The sequence below is a fragment of the Bos indicus x Bos taurus genome, chromosome 11, assembly GCF_003369695.1.
Source record: "Bos indicus x Bos taurus breed Angus x Brahman F1 hybrid chromosome 11, Bos_hybrid_MaternalHap_v2.0, whole genome shotgun sequence".
In the NCBI taxonomy this organism is placed as follows: Eukaryota; Metazoa; Chordata; class Mammalia; order Artiodactyla; family Bovidae; genus Bos; species Bos indicus x Bos taurus.
In genome coordinates, this window is record NC_040086.1 from 25,788,631 (window position 1) to 25,813,362 (window position 24,732).

At 42.1% G+C, this 24,732-nt stretch overlaps 1 protein-coding gene and 1 pseudogene across 3 annotated transcripts in view; one reads left to right on the plus strand and one right to left on the minus strand.

Annotated features, from left to right (window-relative positions):
- The window catches only part of THADA (THADA, armadillo repeat containing), a 335,976-nt gene extending 334,341 nt beyond the window's left edge, over window positions 1-1,635 (minus strand). Inside the window, exon 1 of one of the 3 annotated variants that reach the window (XM_027555132.1) lies at window positions 920-1,635. The gene's annotated coding sequence lies outside the window, so the exon portion shown is untranslated. Of the gene's footprint in view, window positions 1-356; window positions 716-919 lie in introns of those variants that run through there. The other 2 variants (XM_027555129.1, XM_027555131.1) reach the window with 2 other exon arrangements.
- Window positions 1,636-7,811: 6,176 nt separating this feature from the next.
- On the plus strand, window positions 7,812-8,153 carry LOC113900722 (annotated as a pseudogene).
- Window positions 8,154-24,732: the final 16,579 nt, after the last annotated feature.

Sequence of the window (24,732 nt, forward strand, 5' to 3'; positions counted from 1 at the left end):
ATCAGGTCCTTAAAAAATTTTGATGAATAAACTAATGAATTAACAAACTTTTATCAGTGATGTACTAAAAAGTATGTGTACTTTTAACAGCAGAAAAGTGGACTACTTGTCATCTTAAGTAAATTCTATATCCAAGTGACAAGATAGTCCTGACACTGAGGAACCTATGGTCCCTCTGCAAAGTTAAGAAATTAATACAGCAGTGAAATAGGAAAACCCACTTAATAGAAAATGGTAATAAAAATCGACACTGCTAGAAAGGCATCGACAAGGTAAAAATTTGCAAAGTGACATGATTAAATCAAGGGGAATAAGCACTACGGATCACTTCCCATGTAAGTCACCAACATACAAACCTTAGAAGGGATAGAGATAAGCAAATGGGGAGACGATTCTGTGATGAATCGTGAGCAAATCTGCCGCAGAACTTTATCTTGGAACCCTTAAGACTGCACAAAGAGGTTTGGTGCTTATGCGTGCTTAGTGGATGTCCAAACGTTTGTCCTCCCAATAGTGGAAAATCTCGTGCCCACCTTAAGGCACTCCTTAAGTGGCCAGAAGATGCTCAGTAAATTATACTCCTCCTGCTCCCCACTGGCTGCTTCCCTTGTGATTGCTGCTCCAGTGAAACCTACACCTTTCTGGCTGACTCCCACAAACATTCTGTGGACAATTTCCCAACCACGTGGAGTCTAGGGAATGACAAGCCGGGGGGGGGGGGGGGGGGGGGCGGAATGGTTAAAGTGCTATCTCCATGGAGACCTAAGCTTTCGGAAATCAGTTTCAAGACCGCCAAATTCTCGCGTAACTATAGAACGGGAATTGATGTGCATCCCCTGGCTGCCCTAGTAAAGTGGCCGAGCGGTGGAGAGTCGCGCACTACCGCGGCTCTGGCAAAGAAGACGCCTGGAAGCCAAACCTCGTGCTCGTGAGCGTCTGAGAAGAGTCGCAGCAGTCAGGATGAGTCCCGGAAGCTGGTCTAGCTCTACGGTGTCTCGGTAGCTCACAGCGTGGTCTGTAGTCGACTACCGGGTCCGGGTTAGGGAGGGAAGTAATTGACGTGGAGGAAGCATCATCGCGAGAATTGAACCAGGGAGCTTCTCCAATCAGGAGTCCAGATAGGTGTTGATGTCACCCGCGAACCGGTGCTAGTGAGTTTTGACTCTAAAGAGACCGCGGAGTGCTTCACCCAACACCTTGGCTGGGCCGGGCGCCGCTCGCCTCCTTCGGTTTAGGGCAGTTCTCACTGTGGCCTCCACACCCCTGAGTGCCTGGAAAGCACTTTTGCCTTAAGCCAGACGTTCCACCCTCCTTCCACTCCTCATCCTCAGCGCAGAGACAGGGAGAAAACTGCCTCCGGGCCGCTAGAACGGGAGCCTAAAGACTTTAGAGCCTATGAAATGGGGTAGTGGGTGGGACGGGCAGTCCCCTGAAACTACTGTTTGAACTTTGGCTAAGATGAGGAAAGGATGACAGCCCTCTCCAGTATTCTTGCCTGGAGAATTCCATGGACAGAGGAGCCTGGCTGGGCTACAGTCCTTGGGGTTGTAAAGAGTCTCAGGTGACGGACTAACACGATAACCACGTTTTATCAGATGGTTCAGACCTTTAAAAAAAATGCATAAATAAAATAAGTAGGTGCCAGCTTTTACTCTAGCATCACGGACTCAATTGCCATCAGTTTGAGCAAAGTCCACAGGATAGTGAAGGAAAGGGAAGCCTGGCTTGCTGTAGTCTTTGGGGTCGCAAAGAGACAGACACGACTTAGCGACTGAACAACAGCCTCTACTCTAGAAGCTGAGGAGGGGGGATGGGGACGGTAAGATCAGGAAATAAACACTGAGGCTATCTATATTCAAGTGCAATTAATTTGGGAAATATTGATAAACATTGAATATCCCCACACCTTTAGCCAGGTTAATGATTTTAAGTTTTCAGTCGTGACTTTTCTGAATTTTATCTCACCTTCTTTTATTCTTCTTTGTAATTTTATCACGTATGTATTACTGAGTATATCTTATTTTGTTTGATTTTGAACTTTATTTATGAATCGGTTTGTTTTCTCCAGGACTTTGCTTCTCTCACCGTTGCTTTTGGCATCCACAGAAAAGCAGGTTCCTACAGTTATTTCATGGAGAGGGAAATGGCAACCCACTCCAGTACTCTTGCCTAGAAAACTCCATGGATGGAGGGGCCGGGTGGGCTACAGTCCATGGGGTCATGAAGAGTCGGACACGACTGAGCGACTTCACGATAGTTATTTCATTCACGTGCTAAGTCACCTCAGTCGTGTCCAACTCTGTGACCCCATGGACTGTAACCCACCGGGTTTCTCTGTCCATGGGATTCTTCAGGCAAGAATACTGTAGTGGGTTGCCATTTCCTTCTCCAGGGGATCCGACCCAGGGATTGAACCAGAGTCTCTTATGTCTCCTGCGTTGGCAGGAGGGTTCTTTACCACTACTGCCACCTATTCCATTATTTAATATACCACATTTATCCATTCTCCTCTCGAAATTTGGATAGGTTCCAGCTTTTCCTCTAACAATGCTGCTGTGAACTTTCTTGGATGTGTCAGCTGATGAGTGTATGTAGAACTTTCTCTACATCAATTTTTTTTTCTAATTTTGATTGGGATTGGTAGTAAGAAATGCATTGTACCTTAAACCAACTACACCTCAATACTCATACTTTGTAACTGCAAGAAAAATTTCTTGAACTGTTTATTACTCTACAGGAGCTATGTGCGCTGTTATTTTCTGTCTTTTAAGTTGTGGTAAAATACACATAATAAAATTTACGATCTTAACCATTGTTTTTAAAAAAGAAGAAGAAAGAAAGAACACACCCAGGGTGGAGCCACTGGCCCCAAACTTCATTGCAAACCAAGACTTCATTGCAGTTTCAGCGTGTCTCAAGAATGGAATTTCTAAACAGCACTAGAGAGGTAACCTTACCTGAAACAATCCTTTCTTTTCCTTTATTGTTAACCTCCTTGTCCCACGTCATTTCTATAGAAGCTTCCCATTTTGTACCACTCAGGGAGTGCCTTCCTGTTTACTAGGTGGGATGCTGCCTGACCCATGAATCATTGAATAAAGCCAATTAGATCTTCAAATTTACTGGGTTGAATTTTGTATTTTAACACCCTTTTTAAGTGTTTCCCTTTTTTCAGTATATGTTTCCAGGTCACTGAAATTAACTTCATAATGATCTGTATTCCAACCCTTTTTAAATTTTGGCCCAACCATTTGAAAGTAAGGGGCAGACATTGTGACTCTCCCCCACAAAATTAGAGCATGAGCTTGGAGGCGAACAGACACAACAAACATGAAAAGGCACTAACTGCCATTGAGAAAATGGGAACTAGAAGATGAGAATGGACTGTGGGGAGATTTGTTGCCATTTTAAATAGAGTGGTCAGGGTAGGCCTCCTGAAGTAAAGATTTACAAAATTTCTGTGCAGAGGGAACAGCCACTGCACTGGTATCAGGGCAGGAGGTTGGTGTGGAAGAACCACGAGGAGGCCAGTGTGGCTGGAGCCAAGTGAGCAAAGGTATAGGTTATAGGGGATGAAACGAGGGAGTTTCCATTATGTAAAGTCTTACAAGGACTTTAAGTGAAGTGGGGAGTAATTTTGAGCAGGAAGTGATAGGATTAATCTACAAAGAGCCACTGGATCTACTTTGTTGAGACTAGACTTTAGCAGAAGTGGGAAGACCAGTGAGTGAAGAGGCTGTTGCTATAAACTAAGCAGGCAAGATGCTGGTGGCTCAGATCACAGCAGTAGCAGTGGAATGTGTGAAGAGTAGACAGATTCAGGATATGATTTGGAAGTAAGCCAATAGGATTTCCTGAAAGATAAAATAGGTTATGAGGAATAGAGGAGTTAAAGATGATTCCAAGATTTCTGATCTGAGCAACTGGAACGATAAAGTTTCCATTCATAGAGTGATGGGGCAAAAGTTTGCTTGGAGTGGGTTTGAATGGGTGTAAAAGAGACTGGGAGGAAAAGAACTGACAATGATGAGATCAAGCAGAGACAACTCCAGTGCTTCTAGTACACAGGGGCAAATAAATGGAGTGGTAACTTTAGGGGAAATAGAGGCAAGAGAAAGTTCAGGTTTTAAAGACTGAAAGAGTAACGTGTTTGGAAAAGAACTTTTTTTTTTTTGTAGTCACCTTACACTGCCAGCTTATAAGTGCTCACTCAGTCATGTCTGACTCTGCAACCCCATGGACTGTAGCCCACCAGGCTCGTCTGTCCATGGAATTTTCCAGGCAAGAATACTAGAGTGGGTTGCCATTTACTACTCCAGAAGATCTTCGAACTCCAGAAGGGTTTGAACCCACATCTCTTGCACCTCCTGCTTTGGCAGGCAGGTTCTTTACTGCTTGCATCACCTGGGAAGCCCAACTTGAGACTATTTTAAATTCTCTGCTTGACATTTTTCAGAACATAGCATAAATTTGGGCTATGAACCATTTTTTAAGTAGCTCTATATTTTACTAGTAAAAACGTATTCCAAGGGAATTTTTGAAGACTCGGTAATCCTTAATATATAAAAGTATAAAAGAAAATACATAAGTGGCATCTTATTGTGAAAGTGTGGGCTACATAAAATCATGAAAAGTTATATCTGGGTTTTAAGTGTAGTTTAAATATGTACCTGTTAAAGCAGGTACAATTCAGTTCAGTCTCTCAGTCGTGTCCGACTCTTCACGACCCCATGAATCGCAGCACGCCAGGCCTCCCTGTTCATCACCAACTCCTGGAGTTCACTCAGACTCACGTCCATCCAGTCAGTGATGCCATCCAGCCATCTCATCCTCTGTCGTCCCCTTCTCCTCCTGCCCCCAATCCCTCCCAGCATCAGAATCTTTTCCAATGCATCAACTCTTCACATGAGGTGGCCAAAGTACTGGAGTTTCAGCTTCAGCATCATTTTCTCCAAAGAAATCCCAGGGCTGATCTCCTTCAGAATGGACTGGTTGGATCTCCTTGCAGACCAAGGGACTCTCAAGAGTCTTCTCTAACACCACAGTTCAAAAGCATCAAATTCCCTCAATTAGGGAAGGGAATATTTTTATAGTTATTTAATGATGCATTTTCATACATAATGATTTTTTAACTTCTTTTACATTTGAATAATTAAAATTTGACCTTTTAAAACCACAAAAAATGGGATTTAATTCCCTATTCACTTAATACTTGTTCATAAACTTCACTCCAATTGCAGGTATCTCCTATAGGTGTTGTTTTCCTTAACCAAAAATCATAATAGTCTATCAGTCACCACATCCTAAAAAAGTATACTTTATGATAAGCTGCCAGCAATGCATGGTGATTAATGTAATTAAGAAATCCCTCATCATAATCCCTGTTTAATAGTTTCATGTGTAAAATGAAATCCAAAAGCATGTACTAGAGCTATGAATATGATTTATTGTTTGTTAATATATTTTGTTCTTTGTTAATATAATGAAAATGTTATTTGGTAATATAAGTTTGTCCCCAAGTCAATGAAAGAAAGTATGACACTTCTATTACTTACCTATTGATACATAATAAATGATTCCTAAACTTAATGTCTGAGCATAACTTTACTAGCGTGTGAAGTAATGCTCAAAATTCTCCAAGCCAGGCTTCAGCAATACGTGAACTGTGAACTTACAGATATTCAAGCTGGTTTTAGAAAAGGCAGAGGAACCAGAGATCAAATTGTCAACATCCGCTGGATCATGGAAAAAGCAACAGAGTTCCAGAAAAACATCTATTTCTGCTTTATTGACTATGCCAAGGCCTTTGACTGTGTGGATCACAATAAACTGTGGAAAATTGTGAAAGAGATGGGAATACCATACTACCTGACATGCCTCTTGAGAAACCTGTATTCGGGTCAGGAAGCAACAGTTAGAACTAGACATGGAACAACAGACTGGTTCCAAATAGGAAAAGGAGTATGTCAAGCTGTATATTGTCACCCTGCTTATTTAACTTATATGCAGAGTACATCATGAGAAACGCTAGGCTGGAAGAAGCACAAGCTGGAATCAAGATTGCCAGGAGAAATATCAATAACCTCAGATATGCAGATGACACCACCCTTATGGCAGAAAGTGAAGAGGAACTAAAAAGCCTCTTGATGAAAGTGAAAGAGGAGAGTGAAAAAGTTGGCTTAAAGCTCAACATTCAGAAAACGAAGATCATGGCATCTGGTCCCATCACTTGATGGGAAATAGATGGGGAAACAGTGGAAACAGTGTCAGACTTTATTTTTTGGGGTTCCAAAATCACTGCAGGTGGTGATTGCAGCCATGAAATTAAAAGACGCTTACTCCTTGGAAGGAAAGTTATGACCAACCTAGATAGCATATTGAAAAGCAGGGATATTACTTTGCCAACAAAGGTCCGTCTAGTCAAGGCTATGGTTTTTCCAGTGGTCATGTATGGATGTGAAAGTTGGACGGTGAAGAAGGCTGAGCACTGAAGAATTGATGCTTTTGAACTGTGGTGTTGGAGAAGACTCTTGAGAGTCCCTTGGACTGCAAGGAGATCCAACCAGTCCATTCTGAAGGAGATCAGCCCTGGGATTTCTTTGGAAGGAATGATGCTAAAGCTGAAACTCCAGTACTTTGGCCACCTCATGCGAAGAGTTGACTCATTGGAAAAGACTCTGATGCTGGGAGGATTGGGGGCAGGAGGAGAAGGGGATGACAGAGGATGAGATGGCTGGATGGCATCACTGACTCAACGGACGTGAGTCTGGGTGAACTCCGGGAGATGGTGATGGACAGGGAGGCCTGGCATGCTGTGATTCATGAGGTCGCAAAGAGTCGGACACGACTGAGTGACTGAACTGAACTGAACTGAAACTTAATGTCTAAAACACTATTGTGCTGTGCTTAGTTGCTCAGTCATGTCCAACTCTTTATGACCTCATGGACTGTAGCCCACCAGACTCCTCTATCCATGGGGATTCTCCAGGCAAGATACTGGAGTGGGTTGCCATGCCCTCCTCCAGGGGATCTTCCCAACCCAGGGATCAAACCCAGGTCTCCTGCATTGCAGTCACATTCTTTAGCATCTGAGTCACCAGGGAAGCCCATAAACACTATTAACACTTATTATCTCACAGTTTCTGTGGGTCAGAAATTCAGCAGCTACTTGGCTCAGTCCTTCTGGCCAGAGGTCTCTGATGAGATTGCAGTCATCCAAAGGCGTACCCTAGGGTTAGAGGATCCATTTCTAAGATAACTTAATTCAGTGGTGCTTGTTGTTAACAAAAGGCCTTAGTTACTCCCTGTGTGGGCCTCTCCCCCAAGCTACTTGAGCATTCTCACAACACAGTAGCTGGCCTTCCCCAGAAAGAGCAAGGTAGAAGCTTCAATGGTTCATATGGCCCAGCCCCAGAAGTCACATACCATCTCAACAATACAGTACTGATTACAAAGGTCAGCCCTTCTCATTGTACTGGTCATTATGAGAGGGGACTACACCAACTGATAAATGCCAGAAGGCCAGTGTAACTGGGGGGCCACTTTAGAGGCTAGCTACCACTGTCTATAACACATCTGCAAATTTTTCTTAATACTTAAAATATACTGACTAATGGATCACAAGTAAGAAATTATTTATGAGTTGTTTGATTATAATTTCCACAGTAGACCTTATGGAAACACTTAAATGTTCTTACATGTGTTTTTACAAACTTACTTGCCTTTAATGACATACATTTTCATAGAAGACAGCCACAGAATTTAATCATAAAGCTAGGTTTACCAGATGCACAGGGCTTCATGGGGCATGGATGTCAGCAGCCTTCGTACCAGACTGGCTGACAGACAGAGCAGAAGTCAATCAAAATGATCCAATGGGTCCTAAAGGAGAATGACCAGCTGATCTGCTATATCCTGAGTATCAGAACAAAAGCCTGGCAAACAGGTGAACCCAGTACCAGCATGTGTTACATAGAATTCTCATTTATTTGGCTACCATCACAGATGCCAACCCAACCAGTGCTTCAAAAGCAATGGCTGTTATGAGGAGTCATTGAATGTAATTATTTCCTATGAAGTAGAGACAGAATCTTTACCATCTCAACTGCTTAGAACATAAATGGAACTTCTGTGACTCTTTAAAAAAAATGTGAAGAAAGCCACTGAATTAACTATGCTCAGTGTAAATATTTATTTTAATAATTAAATTCCCTTAAAAATAAAAAATCTAGGTTTATTATGTGTAAGGATTCTGATCTTATTCCTTCCCTACCTAAGAGCACATATTGGCTGTCTTCTATGTACTCTTTCTTTCCTTCCCCATACACCAGGCTCCAATTTATGAGACCTTCTCAATATTTCCTAAAAGCACTAATCTTTCATGCATTGTACTGTGCTGTCTGCTCAGAAGGTCTTTCTATTTCCACCCAAGAAACTTGCTCACACTTCAAAGATCCATCTCACATATCACCTCCTCAGTGAAATTTCATGTGTGTGATAGAGAAATTCTTGTTTTTTTTCTACCAGTAGTTTTGTCTCAGCATTGTCACTTTGTTGAGACGTGCTAGTTATTTGTATCCTTGCCAGTCTTCCTACTAATTTATGAACTTTTCCAAGACAGGAACCATTTTTGGGTCCTTGTTGACTAGTACTGTGCCCTGCGTAACTCACCAAATACTTCTTCAGTTCGGTTCAGTTCAGTTGCTCAGTCATGTCTGACTCTTTGCGACTCCATGGACTGCAGCATGCCAGGCCTCCCTGTCCATCACCAACTCCCAGAGTTTACCCAAATTCATGACCATAGAGTCAGTGATGCCATCCAACCATCTCATCCTCTGTCGTCCCCTTCTCCTCCTGCCCCCAATCCCTCCCAGCATCTGGGTCTTTTCAAATGAGTCAGCTCTTCGCATGAGGTGGCCAAAGTATTGGAGTTTCAGCCTCAACATCAGTCCTTCCAATGAACACCCAGGACTGATCTTTAGGATGGACTGGTTGGATCTCCTTGTTAGCTTGGGATAATAGACCATCAAGTTCTCTTCCTTGTTCATGTGCAGTGATGCTTACTTTACCACTATGTGGCAGCAAACTACAGAATTATTTTTGGCTTTCAATAAGGAGTTCAGCCAGGATGAATGCTCACCAAATGTCGACAGTGATTTTTCTGGGGGTGAAATTACAGGGGGCATTCACTTACCAAGTTGTTTATTTCAGCACTGTTTGAATGATAGTGTATTTTTTCATGTGGACTACAGAATTCATCCAGAAAGATACATAAAATAAATATTTACAAATAGATTTTAGGTTATTAACTTCCTATCCAGAAGTATGTTACAAAAGCTTGTCAGCTCAGTTTAAATAATATGCTTATTTTGAAATACAACATTCAAATAGAATATTATTTTGTTTATAAAAATTGCTCATTATTATGTTTTTAAAACTCATATTGATGCATATAACTTTTTTTACATAAATCACATATTTAAGCTTTAAAAGAAAATTTCAGTGAGTATGTAAAAATTAGGTGGCTCAGTGGTAAAGAATCCACTTGCCAATGCAGGAGATGGGGGTTTTATCCCTGGGTCAGGAAGATCCCATGGAGAAAGAAATGGCAACCCACTCCAGTATTCTTACAGAGGACAGAGGAGCCTAGAGGGCTAGAGTCCATGAGGTTGCAAAAGAGTCGAACATGACTTAGCAACTAAACAACAACAAAATCTCTTCAGAGGAGCAAACTTGTAGATACCTACCACTGTTTCTTTGGGACATCTGGAGAAGAAATCTCTAGGACAAGAAGGGATGGAAAGCTTGATTTAAATTTTAAGAGAGTAGGACTCAGCTGGGTCCTGTGAGGGGAGAAAACAAAGTTTGTAAAACAGAATTTCTTGGAAAAGGTAAAGATTGTGTTTTTTAAAAACTATAGTTGATTTACAATATTAATTTTAAGAGTGCAGAAAAGTGATTGATTCAGTTATACGTACATATTCTTTTCCAGATTCTTCTCTGTATAGGTCATTATAAGGAATTGAATATAGTTCCTTGTGCTATACAGTAAGTTCTTGTTGTTTATCCATTTTGTATAGAGTAGTGTGTATTTGTTAATCCTACATTCCTAATTTACTCCTCCCCCCTTCCCCTTTGGAAGTTATAAATTTGTTTTCTTTGTCCATAGGTCTGTTTTATAAATAACTTCGCTTGTATTATTTTTTAGATTCCATATGTAAGTGATATTATATAATATTTGACTTTGTCTTACTTCACTCAGTATGATATTCTCTAGATCCATCCATGTTGCTGCAAATGGCAATATTTCACTTTTTATGGCCAAGTATTATTCCATTGTGTGTACACACATACACCACATCTTCTTTGTGTATTCATCTGTCAGTAGACACTTAGGCTGCTTCCATATACCTGTGTACTATTCTGTATTCATATTTCCTGTGTCTAGAATGAGAATCCTCGGACAAATTCTTTCAGCCGTGAGGACAGAAATTGACTAGTTTGGGGTAATGTTTTGGAGATATATTGTTCAATACTCCAAATACCCTTTTTCAGCTGTTCTACTTGTGGAACATAGTAGAAAAGTACCTTTGAAAGGAACTTAAATGGTGTTAAAAATGACTAGGAGGCCCAGTCAATAGAACTCAGGGCGGGCTGATTGAATACAGCAGGAGGTGAGAGATAAAAATTGGAGATGATTTCTAGGATTCTGGTTCGAGTGAATACACTGTAGTGGTCCTATTCCTCTGGAAGGACTGAGTTGAAAGCCTGCAGAATAGCTGCTTGGAGCATTTTGGGGTTAGAGTAAATATAGTTATGTTCTATAAATAAAGGGCAGAGAGGAAACCAGAGTTACTCAGCAGGGTTGGGAATAGAATGCACTGTGTGGTAGACATGGCTGTAAGTCATATGCAACTAGCAAATACCTTTTTGGGCTTCCCTTGTAGCTCAGCTGGTTAAAAAAAAAAAAAATCCGCCTGCAATGCGGGAGACCTGGGTTAGATTCCTGCATTGGGAAGATCCCCTAGAGAAGGGAAAGGCTACCCACTCCAGTATTCTGGCCTGAAGAAATCCATGGACTGAATAGTCCATGGGGTCACAAAGAGTCGGACACGACTGAGCAACTTTTACTTTACTTGAAATATAGTTAACACTCTTGCCCCTTTCAGGCAAAGCCCAGTTCACTTCTGTGGGCACTTCTGTTAGAAAATCTACAAAATAGGGCCATTCATCTTTATTTTAAAATATCATGCAAAATAGTGTCTCCTTTCAACTGAATGCTCCACCCTAGTGTCTCATGGTACCAATTCTCTGGCCACACACTAATCTCAGCACTTACAGCCTACTTTGCCTAGAGTTACGTTGCCAGAGCTTTTGCCTTCTTTGGTCAGAATTGGCTTAGCACATGGTGATGCTCTCCCTGCCCTTGAGAGGAGGGACTTGAGCAAGGAGAGACCAGGGAAGGTCAGGTCTATAATAGTAACATCCAGCATTAATGGGCACTCAACACAAGCCACACTTCTTCTCAGCCCTTCGCAGAGGATAGCTCTCTTAATCTTTATACAAATGTATTAATATCAGCTAATTACTGTCTCCATTGTGCAAATGAGAAAACTGACTTTTCTTGAGGTTAAGAGAAAGGATTGAGTCAGGGACACAAGTGTGACGCTTTACCACTGTTTCTCATCTGTTTTCTCATCTTTTAATAATAGCTAGTTTCCCTTATATGCAGAGTACATCATGAGAAACGCTGGGCTGGATGAAGCACAAGATGGAATCAAGATTGCCGGGAGAAATATCAATAACCTCAGATATGCAGATGACACCACCGTTATGGCAGAAAGTGAAGAGGAGCTAAAAAGCCTCTTGATGAAAGTGAAAGTGGAGAGTGAAAAAGTTGGTTTAAAGCTCAACATTCAGAAAACTAAGATCATGGCATCTGGTCCCATCACTTGATGGGAAATAGATGGGGAAACATTGGAAACAGTGTCAGACTTTGTTTTTTTGGGCTCCAAAATCACTGCAGATGGTGACTGCAGCCATGAAATTAAAAGACGCTTACTCCTTGGAAGGAAAGTTATGACCAACCTAGATAGCATATTGAAAAGCAGAGACATTACTTTGCCAACAAAGGTCCGTCTAGTCAAGGCTATGGTTTTTCCAGTGGTCATGTATGGATGTGAGAGTTGGACTGTGAAGAAGGCTGAGCGCTGAAGAATTGATGCTTTTGAACTGTGGTGTTGGAGAAGGCTCTTGAGAGTCCCTTGGACTGCAAGGAGATCCAACCAGTCCATTCTGAAGGAGATCAGCCCTGGGATTTCTTTGGAAGGAATGATGCTAAAGCTGAAACTCCAGTACTTTGGCCACCTCGTGTGAAGAGCTGACTCACTGGAGGAGACTCTGATGCTGGGAGGGATTGGGGGCAGGAGGAGAAGGGGACGACAGAGGATGGGATGGCTGGATGGCATCACCAACTTGATGGACGTGAGTTTGAGTGAACTCCGGGAGATGGTGATGGACAGGGAGGCGTGGCGTGCTGCGATTCATGGGGTCGCAAAGAGTCAGATACGACTGAGCAGCTGAACTGAACTGAACTGAGTTTCCTACATTGCTGTGATAAGTAAATGAGATTACACATGGGAAGTGCCTATCTGGGTTTTTGGAACAGAAAACATGTTCAATAAATGGTCTATTATTTTTTCCCCACTCACACTTGATGGTCAACCACAAGCCCTCTTGGGCTCACTACTGCTGCTGCTGCTGCTAAGTTGCTTCAGTTGCGTCGGACTCTGTGGGACCCCATAGACCGCAGCCCACCAGGCTCCCCCATCCCTGGGATTCTCCAGGCAAGAACACTGGCCTCTCACTTAATTTTCAGCACCCGCAATGGTAGGCTGAACAAAGATTCCCCAAAGATGTCCATGTGGTAATCCTGGGACCTGTGAATATGTTATCTTATGTGGTAAAAGGGACTTTGCAAATGTGATTAAATACAGGATTTTTGAGATGAGATTATTGTGGATTTCCAGGTGACCTCTATCACAAGAGTCCTCATGAGATGGGGGCAGGAAGATTGAAATCAGAAAAAGATGTGCTAACACAAGCAGGGGTTAGCATGACGTGTTCTGAAGATGAAGGAAAGAGCCACGAGCCAAGGAATGCAGGCGGAAAGAAAGAAACAGAAAGACAAGGAACACAACCATGCTGACACCTTGATTTTTAACTCCATAAGACCCATTTCGGGCTTCTGACCTGCAGAACTATAATAAAGTGAGTGTGTGTTGTTTTAAGCTACCAAGCGTGTAGTATTTGATATAGAAGCAATAACAAACTAATGTACCCCCTAACTAAAAAAGAGGGTGGATGCCAGGCTCCGTTTACTTCAGGGTCCAGGCCAGATGCTCTCCAGTGTACTCACCTGGCCCTTGGCCCTCAGCCCCTTAGCTCAGACAGCCGTAGGGCTAGTGAGACTAAAGCCTGTGCTGCTGGGATTTTTGTGTGGTGGTTTTTTTTTCTTTTCTTAATTGAAATAGATTTTGAGGAGAGAAAAGACATGGAGCAGAGAAATATAGAATTGAAAACGAATACAAGTGCAAGCTGTTTTGTTAGTTGTTTTTTAACCACAGCAAACTAGTACAGACAGACCTGATACAAAGCATCACAATAAAGGTTCAAAAATCAAGGTGCTCCCTGAGAAAGGCTGAAAGATTCAGTCTCTGGACTTTGGAATTTAGGCTACAGGCCCTGTTTGGGGGTAGATCCTGGGTACCTAGCACAATCCAAGTTTTCAACCAGATTGGAACAGGAGAATGGCCACTTGGTCCAGGGGTGGAAGTGGATGCAGTGTTGGCTATCCTGTGCCATATGACCACTGAAGTTCCTCCCCTCGTTGCAGCGCCAGGTGGGGGGTACTTCCTAACAAACTCCTTCTGGTGTGGGGCTGCAGTTCCTCTAGGAGGTATTTCTCCAGCCCACCAACAGTGCATTCCAGCCGGAGTTCTGCGGATCTCCTAAGCACATGTGCGTTTCATCATGGTTGTCCGGTCTCAGGTGGTTCCTATGGGGCCAGGTCTGGCTGACATCTGCGGTCTCCTGGGGGAGACCTAAGCCTATCCCAAACTTTCCTGGCTTGTGTGGCACTCACCTCTGCCTGTACTCAGAGTTTGGTGTGGGAATGGGTAAATTCAGGCAGTGAGGGTCCATCTCATAACAGCGTGAAATATTTGTCCAAACCCAGCTACCTCTTCCAAGTCTGGTAGCCCACCCAGGTGGGCAGGAGTTGAGGATTCTCAGAAGAAATAAACCATGCTGTCTGCACCCCAGCACGCAAGAAACCTTTGTGCTGTTCTCAGAGGGGGAACAGACCTCAAAGCATCCTACAAGAAAAGGAATTACTGCCCAGCCCAGGAGTCTGGCTTAGACTAGCTCCTCACTACCTATGGGACAACATCAGCCCCCTGTACTCAGAGCTGTCCTGTACTAGGGAGGAACGCATGTGCTCCCTTCAACTAGACCCCTTCCCCCAATTCCAATCATTTTCAAGTATTCCTTAATCCAGACCTTTAGAGCAGGCAGAGCTGGGATTCTCATTTTACTGATGGAGAAGCATTCAAATGGACAAATGACCAGTGTGCAGTGGTGCTGGTACTTAGTCCAGGGCTCCTTCCACTATATTCCAAACTCTCCTTTTTATATGCAAATGAGGCCAACTGTCTCGGTGACACTTTCCTACAAAATGAAACAATGCCATAATAATAAGGTCTTGGGGAATTAATGGTACTAAATGGGTAATTTGGGTTTAATGTTAAATCCTGGAGTAGGTGACCCAGAGCCCGAAAGAGTGGCTTTCTGAGTGTCTGGTGGCCAAACGACAACGTAACTGCAACAACTGGGTATTGATACTATCATCATAGGAAAGCCATGCATGACCCACAGGCTGAGTGAATGATTTGAGTGTGAGCTCTGACTTTTAGGGCCTGAAATGACAAAGATAAAATGTTAAGTCTCCAAATAAAGGTCAGAGGTTTCTGCAATTATTTCTGCTTAGCGTGAAGAACCTCATAGTTTACAGTGAAAGAGCTCCTTTATCCAGTTATTCAACGAATATTTATTAAACGTTGTCTTAAGTCAGTCCCCCAGGAAACAGATTCTAGGCAGAGATTTGTGTAAAGGAAAGTTACTGGCAAGTACTCTTGAGAACAACCCTGGCAAGGGCTTGAGGGAAACAGAACCAGTCAGAAAGTGTTGAACTGCGATGGATTTGCTACAGAGGCCAATCCTACTGGGAGCTCTGGAGTTGTTTGGAAGGGACAGAGCTTCTGTCCTACATTGAGCAGTTATTGGATCAGGTAGTGAGTTGTCTGTCGCAGCTGAGACAAGCCACTCTGAGGGGACAAATGCCTTGGCTCCTACTGTGTTCTGGGCACTGTGCGATGGTCTGTGTTAGTCACTCAGTCATGCCCTACTCTTTGTGACCCTGTGGACTATAGCCCTCCAGGCTCCTCTGTCCATGGAATTCTCCAGGTGAGAATACTGGAGTGGGTAGCTATTCCCTTCTCCAAGTGATCTTCCCGACCCAGAGATGGAACTTGGGTCTCCTGCACTGCAGGCAGATTCTTTGCCATCTGAGCCACAGGGAAGCCCATACCATGGTCTAGTGATATGATATTGAACAAGATAAGGTCTCTGCCTTCAAAGGTAACTATGAGGGCAAAGTTAATAAGCAAAAACATTTTTTAAGAAAAAACCAGGAAATAGAAAATTATCTTGTAGTTAGAAACTGTATCCCATAAACTTAACAAAGAAAAATCCTTGCCTTTTATTGATGGAAATTAAAAGTTTGAAATATTTAGGGTGAAAAATCAATTCATTCTCTGCTGATAAAAAAAAATTGAAGAAGGAATAAAAGTCATCCAGGAACTGTTCTAGAGAAGCTTGCGTAGTAAATGTAATTGAAGCCACAGGAGATTACTTTGGTATTCATCTGTAATGGACGGTGGATCCCTTCAGCCCTGCCCAAGAACAGGTGATGGGCCTTGATGTCTACGATGAGGCCTGCAAGTGGTCTCAGCCACTGGAGAAGAGGCTGCCTTTGCAAGTGGGGTGTGCTGCTGTTGGTACTGATTCAGCTCCTGTCGGCCTGGTGCCCCGACCCAATCCCGTCCTCCCAGCCATCCTCTCCCCTACGCTGTTTTGTCCCTCTTCTTCTTCCACCTGTAGAATCTTTATTTCATCTCAGAGAAAAGTGCTTGCCTGTTATCCCAGTCTGTTACTTATAGCATGACAATAAACTCTGTACTTGAGCCCTTTAGGGCCTAAATATTTGAAATGAACAAAACAATTTCTCGGCCATGAGTTTCAGAAAAATCACGTGGACCTTAAAAAGCTGAAAATTGCCTTCCTTGTCCCCTGGTTGAGCTGTGGTGTCCATTCCCTGAAGCAGGAGGAGTGGAATTGTCCTGGAGTGTTGGGTATGGGCAGAGGACCGTAATAGAGGTACCTGTGGACTGTGCTAAACCCTGTTCAGAGCTTCAGATGCTGGCCTTCAAATGAACATCTCTGGATGCCCTACTTCAAACTATTTCTTTTTGTCTTGTTTCAGAATTCTCCTCAATTCTCCATATAGCTTGTTTCCTAATGAGGATCTTTCTTTCCCTTGAACTCCACTCTCACTCAACTGACTACTCACCAAGTTCTAGATAGTTCCATATTTGCAATAACTGTCCTAATTCAAGACATAGCTAACAACCTCCTTACCCCAGCACCACTGACATTCTGAACCATATCATTTCTTGTTGTGAAGTGTCCTGTGTATGGCAGGGTGTTTAGCAGCATCCCTGGTCACGACCCACTAGGTGTCAGTAGAACCTTAGTGGTGACAATTAATCTCTCTGTACTAGTCCTGAGCTGGGCCATGTTGTAGGCAAAAGGAAAAATGTGTGCCCTATGTACACTTCTCAAAATGCCCTCTCATATTTTGAACTAAGTGCAAAAAGTTAAAGTTATACAATAACAAGAAAACTGAATTTACTCTTTGCTAAGGTGAAATTTGAAGGGAAAAAAAAAACCTGAAAACCATTCCAGAGATACTTTGCAGAGCCCAGTACAAAATGAAAAGACAGGGCCCCTTCTTAAATTATGAAGATTTCCAAGATACTGACAGCAGAACAGTGAACAATTGGGGAGCCCTCTCTAAGTGTAGGGTCCCTCTGCATGTGAGGCCCCGTTCACCTGCGCAGTTCCCATACCCTTGAAGCCAGACCCGAACCCCACATTACCCAATCAGCCTGTTGGGAAATATCACAGCTGTGTGGGCCCTGGGAACCCCAAGCAGATTGGAAACAACTGTTTCCATTGCACAATAATACAGAGCCCTAAAACAAACAACACTGAATTTTTGGCATTCATTTTTATTTTTTCAAAATGTTACATTAATTTAACATATTATTTATCTTGGGTTCTGAAGATTTTAGCACCCTCTTAAATTTTGTACCTGAGGTGAGTTTCTTCTTAATCTCAGCCCCGCTCTAGGCTTTGTCAAATGTTCCCTGAGGGCTCAGCAAGTAAAGAATCTGCCTGAGACACAGGTTCCGTCCCTGAGTTGGGAAGATCCCCTGAAGGAGAGCGTGGCAACCCACTCCAGTATTCTTGCCAGGAAAATCCCATGAACAGAGGAGCCTGGTGGGCTCCGTGGGGTCACAAAGTGTCGGACACAACTGAAATGACTGAGCACACACTCACTGGCTGATTTAGAGCAGTAAGTCTTAAACTTTGGCCTGGATCAAAATCACCTGCAGGGCTAGTTTGACCACAGATTGGTGGGTCCCAATCTCAGAGTTTTTGATTCAGTAGGTCAGGAGTGGGGCCTGAGAATTGGCATTTCTGAGTTGTCAGGTAATGCTGAAGTTGCTGGTCCAGGGCACGTGCAGAACCACTACTTTCGAGCCTTCCTTTCTGTCATGCCAGTGAGAATGATATTTCCAAAATCCAAGGCACTTCTCTGCTTAAAACTCTTCAGTGGTCTCCATGCCCTACAGGATACAATACATGCTATTTGCATGGCATATATTACTTCGATGGCCCCCCTGCTGTGCCTCTTACACAATTCTCTAGTAATACAGGACTGGATAACTCTTATTAAGTGAAAGTGAAAGTGAAGTCGCTCAGTAGTGCCCGACTCTTTGCGACCCCATGGATAGTAGCCTGCGCCAAGCTCCTCTGTCCATGGGATTTTCAAGGCAAGAGTACTGGTGTGGGTTGCCATTTCCTTCTCCAGGGAATCTTCCCAACCCAGGGATCGAACCCAGGTCTCTCACATTGTAGACAGACGCTTTACCATCTGAGCCACCAGGAAAGTAATTCTTATGAAGTATCCTTTAATACTCAAATCAGCTCTCATCTTTATAAGCCTCTAGATTGAGTTATGTGTTTTTTCTGTCTTCTCATTGAACATTTTGTGTACCTCTTCGTTAGTACTGAGCTTTATATAAACTAAAGTCTACCCCATCAGAGAGCAGAATCCTGGAGGACTGGAATTATCTTTATTCCTCTAGTCCCTGCTCTGTGCTGTGCTTAGTCATTCAGTCGTGTCCAACTCTTTGTGATCCCATGGACTGCAGCCCACCAGGTTCCTCTGTCTATGGGTAAGAATACTGGAGTGGGTTTCCATGCCCTCCTTCAGGGGATCTTACCAACCCAGGGATTGAATCCAGGTCCACCACATTGCAGGTAGATTCTTTACCGTCTGAGTCACCAGAGAAGCCTTGCTATAGTCTGCTGCAAACAAGTGCTCCAACAGCATCTAAAGAACCAAGCTGGACTCACCCAAATGCTGTTCTGTTATGGTGGAGTAAAACAAAGAGGAAAAGGCTACCACCTCGAGTGACAGCTAGAGATTCAAGTGCACAGGCAAGCACAACGGAGTCACAAGAGTCTTGAGGTTTAAGAGTCTGGCAAACAGTTTTCTAAATGTCTATAAGAGTCGAATTTTTTTTAGTGGAGAATCAACCCTTAATGGATAACTGGTTACCTCTAGATCCTATTGATAGCAATTCCATATAAGCTATGAAAGAGAGGAGCTAGGGAAAAACATTTGAAACGTTGGTTAGAACCAGTAAGAAACACAGTCAGAAAGAAAGAGCAGCAGTAGAATAGAATGATCTAGAATGACAAGGATAGGGAAAAAAAGCCCACAAGAGAAAATATTCTTAGATCCAGAGGAAAAGGTTTTTTTCCCCACTAAAAGGTAATTTTTATAATGTTAAACTTCTTTAATGATATCTATTACATTGAATGTATTTCAAAAATCTCTTGACTTCATTGCTTTAAAATAAGCTTAAGAATAATTTTATAATATAAAAGATCAACACTGAACTTCAAAGTACAGAGCTACCATATGAATCAATTTAAGTGAAACTTGTTTGGATAGTTGGCTCTTGAGGTCATGGAAAAAGGATAGGAAAATGAAGTTCATAGTACCTCAAAGGAAAAAGTGATCTGCAATCCAACATGGAAAATGTTAGATGTGTTCTGGGACAAAGTAAACCAAAATTCTGACTTAAAGTTATTACCATCAAACTTAAAGAAGGAAGCCACATGGCAGTGCTTCAGATTTCAATAGTATCTCTGAGAAAGTGTATTTGTATTATATTCCCAATATACTGATTTCAATCATACACCTTTGGTGTTTTCCACACCTTTTTAAATACACACTCTTTTATTAGGGAAATTTGAATATAACCTACCTCATTGGAGATCATGATTGTATGTTTCTGGAATAAGACTGTGCTTCAAGGAAGGACTTACTACCCAGGCTGCTGGGAATTCAGTGACCAGACAGTGTTCAGCTGACACTCCCATCAAGGTTTCCTGAAACGGTTTGCCACACCCGAGCTCACATCCTTCCATCTGAGTATTGATCAACTGATGGCATTCTTAGTATATGTGTGGTCTTTGTGGGACAACTCTGACTGGGGCTGTTTGTCTCCTCTCAGACTCCCCCTGGCATTTCCTGAGCCTTAGTGGAGCCTATGTCAGAGTTCTTACTCCAATCCTACATCGTCCCCTTTTCAGCCAAAAGTTGGTTCCCTAATAGATATGCATGTCAAGCTCCATCTCAGCTTCTGCTTTCATAAAACTAACTGCAGAGTTCCAAAGAATAGCAAGGAGAGATAAGAAAGCCTTCCTAAGTGATCAATGCAAAGAAATAGAGGAAAACAATAGAGTGGAAAAGACTAGAGATCTCTTCAAGAAAAGTAGAGATACCAAGAGAATATTTCATGCAAAGATGGGCACAATAAAGGACAGAAATGGTATGGACCTAAGAGAAGCAGAAGATATTAAGAAGAGGTGGCAAGAATACACAGAAGAACTATGCAAAAATGATCTTCATGACCCAGATAATCACGATGGTGTGATCACTCACCTAGAGCCAGACATCCTGGAATGTGAAGTCAAGTGGGCCTTAGGAAGCATCACTACAAACAAAGCTAGGGCAGGTGATGTAAAGCCAGTTGAGTTATTTCAAGTCCTAAAAGATGATGCTGTGAAAGTGCTGCACTCAATATGCCAGCAAATTTGGAAAACTCAGCAGGGGCCACAGGATTGGAAAAGGTCAGTTTTCGATTCCAATCCCAAAGAAAGGCAATGCCAAAGAATGCTCAAACTACCGCACAATTGCACTCATCTCACACGCTAGGAAAGTAATGCTCAAAATTCTCCAAGCCAGGCTTCAACAATATGTGAACCGTGAACTTCCACATGTTCAAGCTGGATTTAGAAAAGGCAGAGAAACCAGAGATCAAATTGCCAACATTCGTTGGATCATAGAAAAAGCAAGAGAGTTCCAGAAAAACATCTATTCCTGCTTTACTGACTATGCCAAAACCTTTGACTGTGTGGATCATAACAAACTGTGGAAAATTCTGAGAGATGGGAATACCAGACCACCTGACCTTCCTCCTGAGAAATCTGTATATAGGTCAAGAAGCAACAATTAGAACTGGGCATAAAACAACAGACTGGTTCCAAATAGGAAAAGGAGTACGTCAAGGCTGTATATTGTCACCCTGCTTACTTAAGTTCTATGCAGAGTACATCATGCAAAATGCTGGACTGGATGAAGCACAAGCTGGCATCAAGATTGCTGGGAGAAATATCAATAACCTCAGATATGCAGATGACATCACACTTATGGCACAAAGCAAAGAAGAACTAAAGAGCCTCTTGATGAAAGTGATAGAGGAGAGTGAAAAAGTTGGCTTAAAACTCAACATTCAGAAAACTAAGATCATGGCATCCGGTCCCATCACTTCATGGCAAATAGATGGGAAAACAATGGAAACAGTGACAGACTTTTATATTTTGGGGCTCCAAAATCACTGCAGATGGTGATTGCAGCCATGAAATTGCTTGCTCCTTGGAAGAAAAGTTATGACCAACCTAAACAGCATATTAAAAAGAAGAGACACTATTTTACCAACAAAGTCCATCTAGTCAAAGCTTTGGTTTTTGCAGTAGTCATGTATGGATGTGAGAGTTGGACTATAAAGAAAGCTGAGCACTGAAGAATTGATGCTTTTGAACTGTGGTGTTGGAGAAGACTCTTGAGAGTCCCTTGGACTGCAAGGAGATCCAACCAGTCCATCCTAAAGGAAGTCAGTCCTGAATATTCATTGGAAGAAGTGATGTTGAAGCTGAAACTCCAATATTTTGGCCACCAATGAAAAGCTGACTCATTTGAAAAGACCCTGATGCTGGGAATGACTGAAAGTGGGAGGAGAAGGGGACAACAAGGATGAGATTGTTGGATGGCATCATCAACTCAAGGGACATGAGTTTGAGTAAGCTGTGGGAGTTGGTGATGGACAGGGAAGCCTGGCGGACCGCAGTCCACGGGGTCGCAAAGAGTTGGACAAGACTGAGGTATTGAACTGAACTGAATAGGTATGCATGTCAAGCTCCATCTCAGCTTTTGCTTTTGTAAAACTAAGTGGATGATGTGAAGAGCAGACTCATTGGAGAAGACCCTGATGCTGGGAAAGATTGAAGGCAGGAGGAGAAGGAGGCAACAGAGGATGAGGTGGTTGGATGGGATCATCAACTCAATGGACATGAGTTGAGCAAATCCCGGGAGATAGTGAAGGACAGAGAAGCCTGACATGCTGCAGTCCATGGGGTCGCAAAGAATCGCATTGAACTGAGCAACTGAACAACAACAAGTAGAGACAAATATTAACCAGCTTTTGGAAGAAGACACATTTGTGGTTCTTCACCTCCTTACTACTCAAACAAGAGTTAGAAGATGATAGATATAATAGATTAAAAACTATCTACGTCTATGTCTATATTTATATGTTTCTACTCTGCAGTCATTATTTTCATATTTTCTGTTCTCTAAGAAATTCCATCTAATACTGAAGAAAAATGTTGGTAAGGCAAGGCTAGAATAGAGGAAACACTGGTTTTAGTGATGGGACAAAGAAGCAAGTGGCTACGTCGGCTTTTGTGAGACAGAAGAAGATACATAGCAAAAGGTTTTTCAGACTGTAAAGGTGATTAAGCTATAAATGGGGTGGCATTCCAGACTTTCCCAACGCAGGGGACAACACGGTGCGAGTTCTTGAACACGTGGAACGATCGGCACCTTTGGTGTAAGTCTTTAATCTGCCACAGCCTCTCTCACTTTCAGTCTTTCTGTAGACCCGTCTCTGCATGTAACACTCTTGACTCTACTAATGTTTCACCTGGGTTAACTCCTTGTCTTTCATGTCTTTGTTAGGACATTACTTCCACCAGGCATTCTTTCTCCACTCCCTCAAGACTGGCTGGATGAGTCTGCTGCACAGATCCGTAGTATCTAGTACTTCCCCCGATGCAGCATTTACTACACTGTGCTCTAATTGCCAGTTTACTAGTCAGTTCCCCTCTAAGTGGACCATAACCACTTTAAAGGCAAAGGTTAGTCACTGTTCATCACCAGATCTCAACATACTGCCTGAAAGATAAAACTTACTATTTGTTTGATGAATAAATGAATGCTGCTAAGTGCAATGGACTTAGGAAGGCATATTTCATTTATTGAATAAATACTTATTTGTGTCCATCATACACTAGATATTTCTAGGCACTGGAAATAAACAAAATGAAACAACAAAGGCCCTCATAGAGCTTACATTCTACTGGGAAAAACAGACAATAGACAAGCTGCTAAATATAAAGCAGGATGGGGAAGAAGAAGTTTCTTATTTCATATAGGGTGGTTAGGGAAGACCTCATTCATAAGGTTATATTTGAACAAAGTCCCAGGAAAATGAGGAAATGAACTATAAATATTTGGCAAATAAGATATGCATTGGAAAAATCAGCAGCAGTTCTTCTTAAAATTACCCTATGAATCTCAGTTCTACATCATGGTTAATTTCTCTTAGCTATTGTGAATAATGTCATGAGGGGTTTTTGTGAAACTTTCACTTTTATTGTGGCTATCTCTTTAGGTACTAGCAAAGCATCTCAAGGTTCTTTTTTCACAGTCCATTTTGTGAAGATTCTTGTAATGCTTAGGAAATTCCTTTGTTTCTAAAGCCTTTTGAAATCATAGACTAACCCAAACAATACCCACTCTCAGTACAAATATTTTATCTTTCATTAGCAGGCATTGGCAAGAACAATTAATATGGCCATCTGAACTGGTTTAATTTCTATGAGAAGGTCAAATCTCAAGGGTAAATTCATGTCTGTAATAGAATAGCCCACTTGGCAATTTTTAGTTTTTCTTTTTAGGTATGAGGTATTACATAATTAAATCAGGAATATTCAAGAGCAGCGGTCCCCGACCTTTTTGACACCCGGAACCAGTTTCATGGAAGACAATTTTTCCATGGACCGATGGTGGGGTAGGGTGGGGATGGTTTCAGGATGATTCAAGTCCATTGCATTTATTGTGCACTTTATTTCTATTTTTATTACATCAACTCCACCTCAGATCATCAGGTGATAGATTCTTTGGGGTCCCCTGCTCAAGAGTCTTTATAAGGCCAATAAAAGACATGAAGAGTTCCCTGATAGGGGTTAAGTAATCACAGGGTTCTCTTTTTTCAGGTAAAAGGAGGAAATGTCTGTGTTAGTGTTGCCAAAACAACTGTATTTTATAAAGATTAGAAGACAAGTTGAAAAGTGATGAGTATTTTCTGTCAATGGAAGAATCTATCCAGCACAAGAAGTACTAAGGTTAGTGAAAATCTTAAAATCAGTTAAAAGTTTTTACACATTTTACTATTGTTGTCACACTTTTGGACAAGGCAACTATGTTTTGGCTACTCAGTGAAATGCTCAAATGAGCAATATCTCTCAAGATTACCATATATTTGCATTAATACCACTAGTTATTCAGACTTTGTATAAACAAAAAGGAAAATAGGAATTGTGAATCTAGAATCCTGGAAACACATTTTGATAGGCAGTTTTTCTACCTGTCTTTGCTCTTATACATGAGCATGTTGTTTTGTTTTTTCTTAAACCTGAAAACTTCTCAATCATAAAAACTATTTGTTTTTAAGAAAGATAGTTTACTTAAGTATAATTTGCCTAAGAAGATAAACTCTCTGTCCTTTTTTGGATATAATTTTATTTATTTATTTTGGCTCTGTTGGGTCTTCGTTGCTGCATGTGGGCTTTCTCTAGTTGTGGCGAGAAGGGGCCACTCTGTAGTCTCAGTGTATGGGCTTCTCCTTGCAG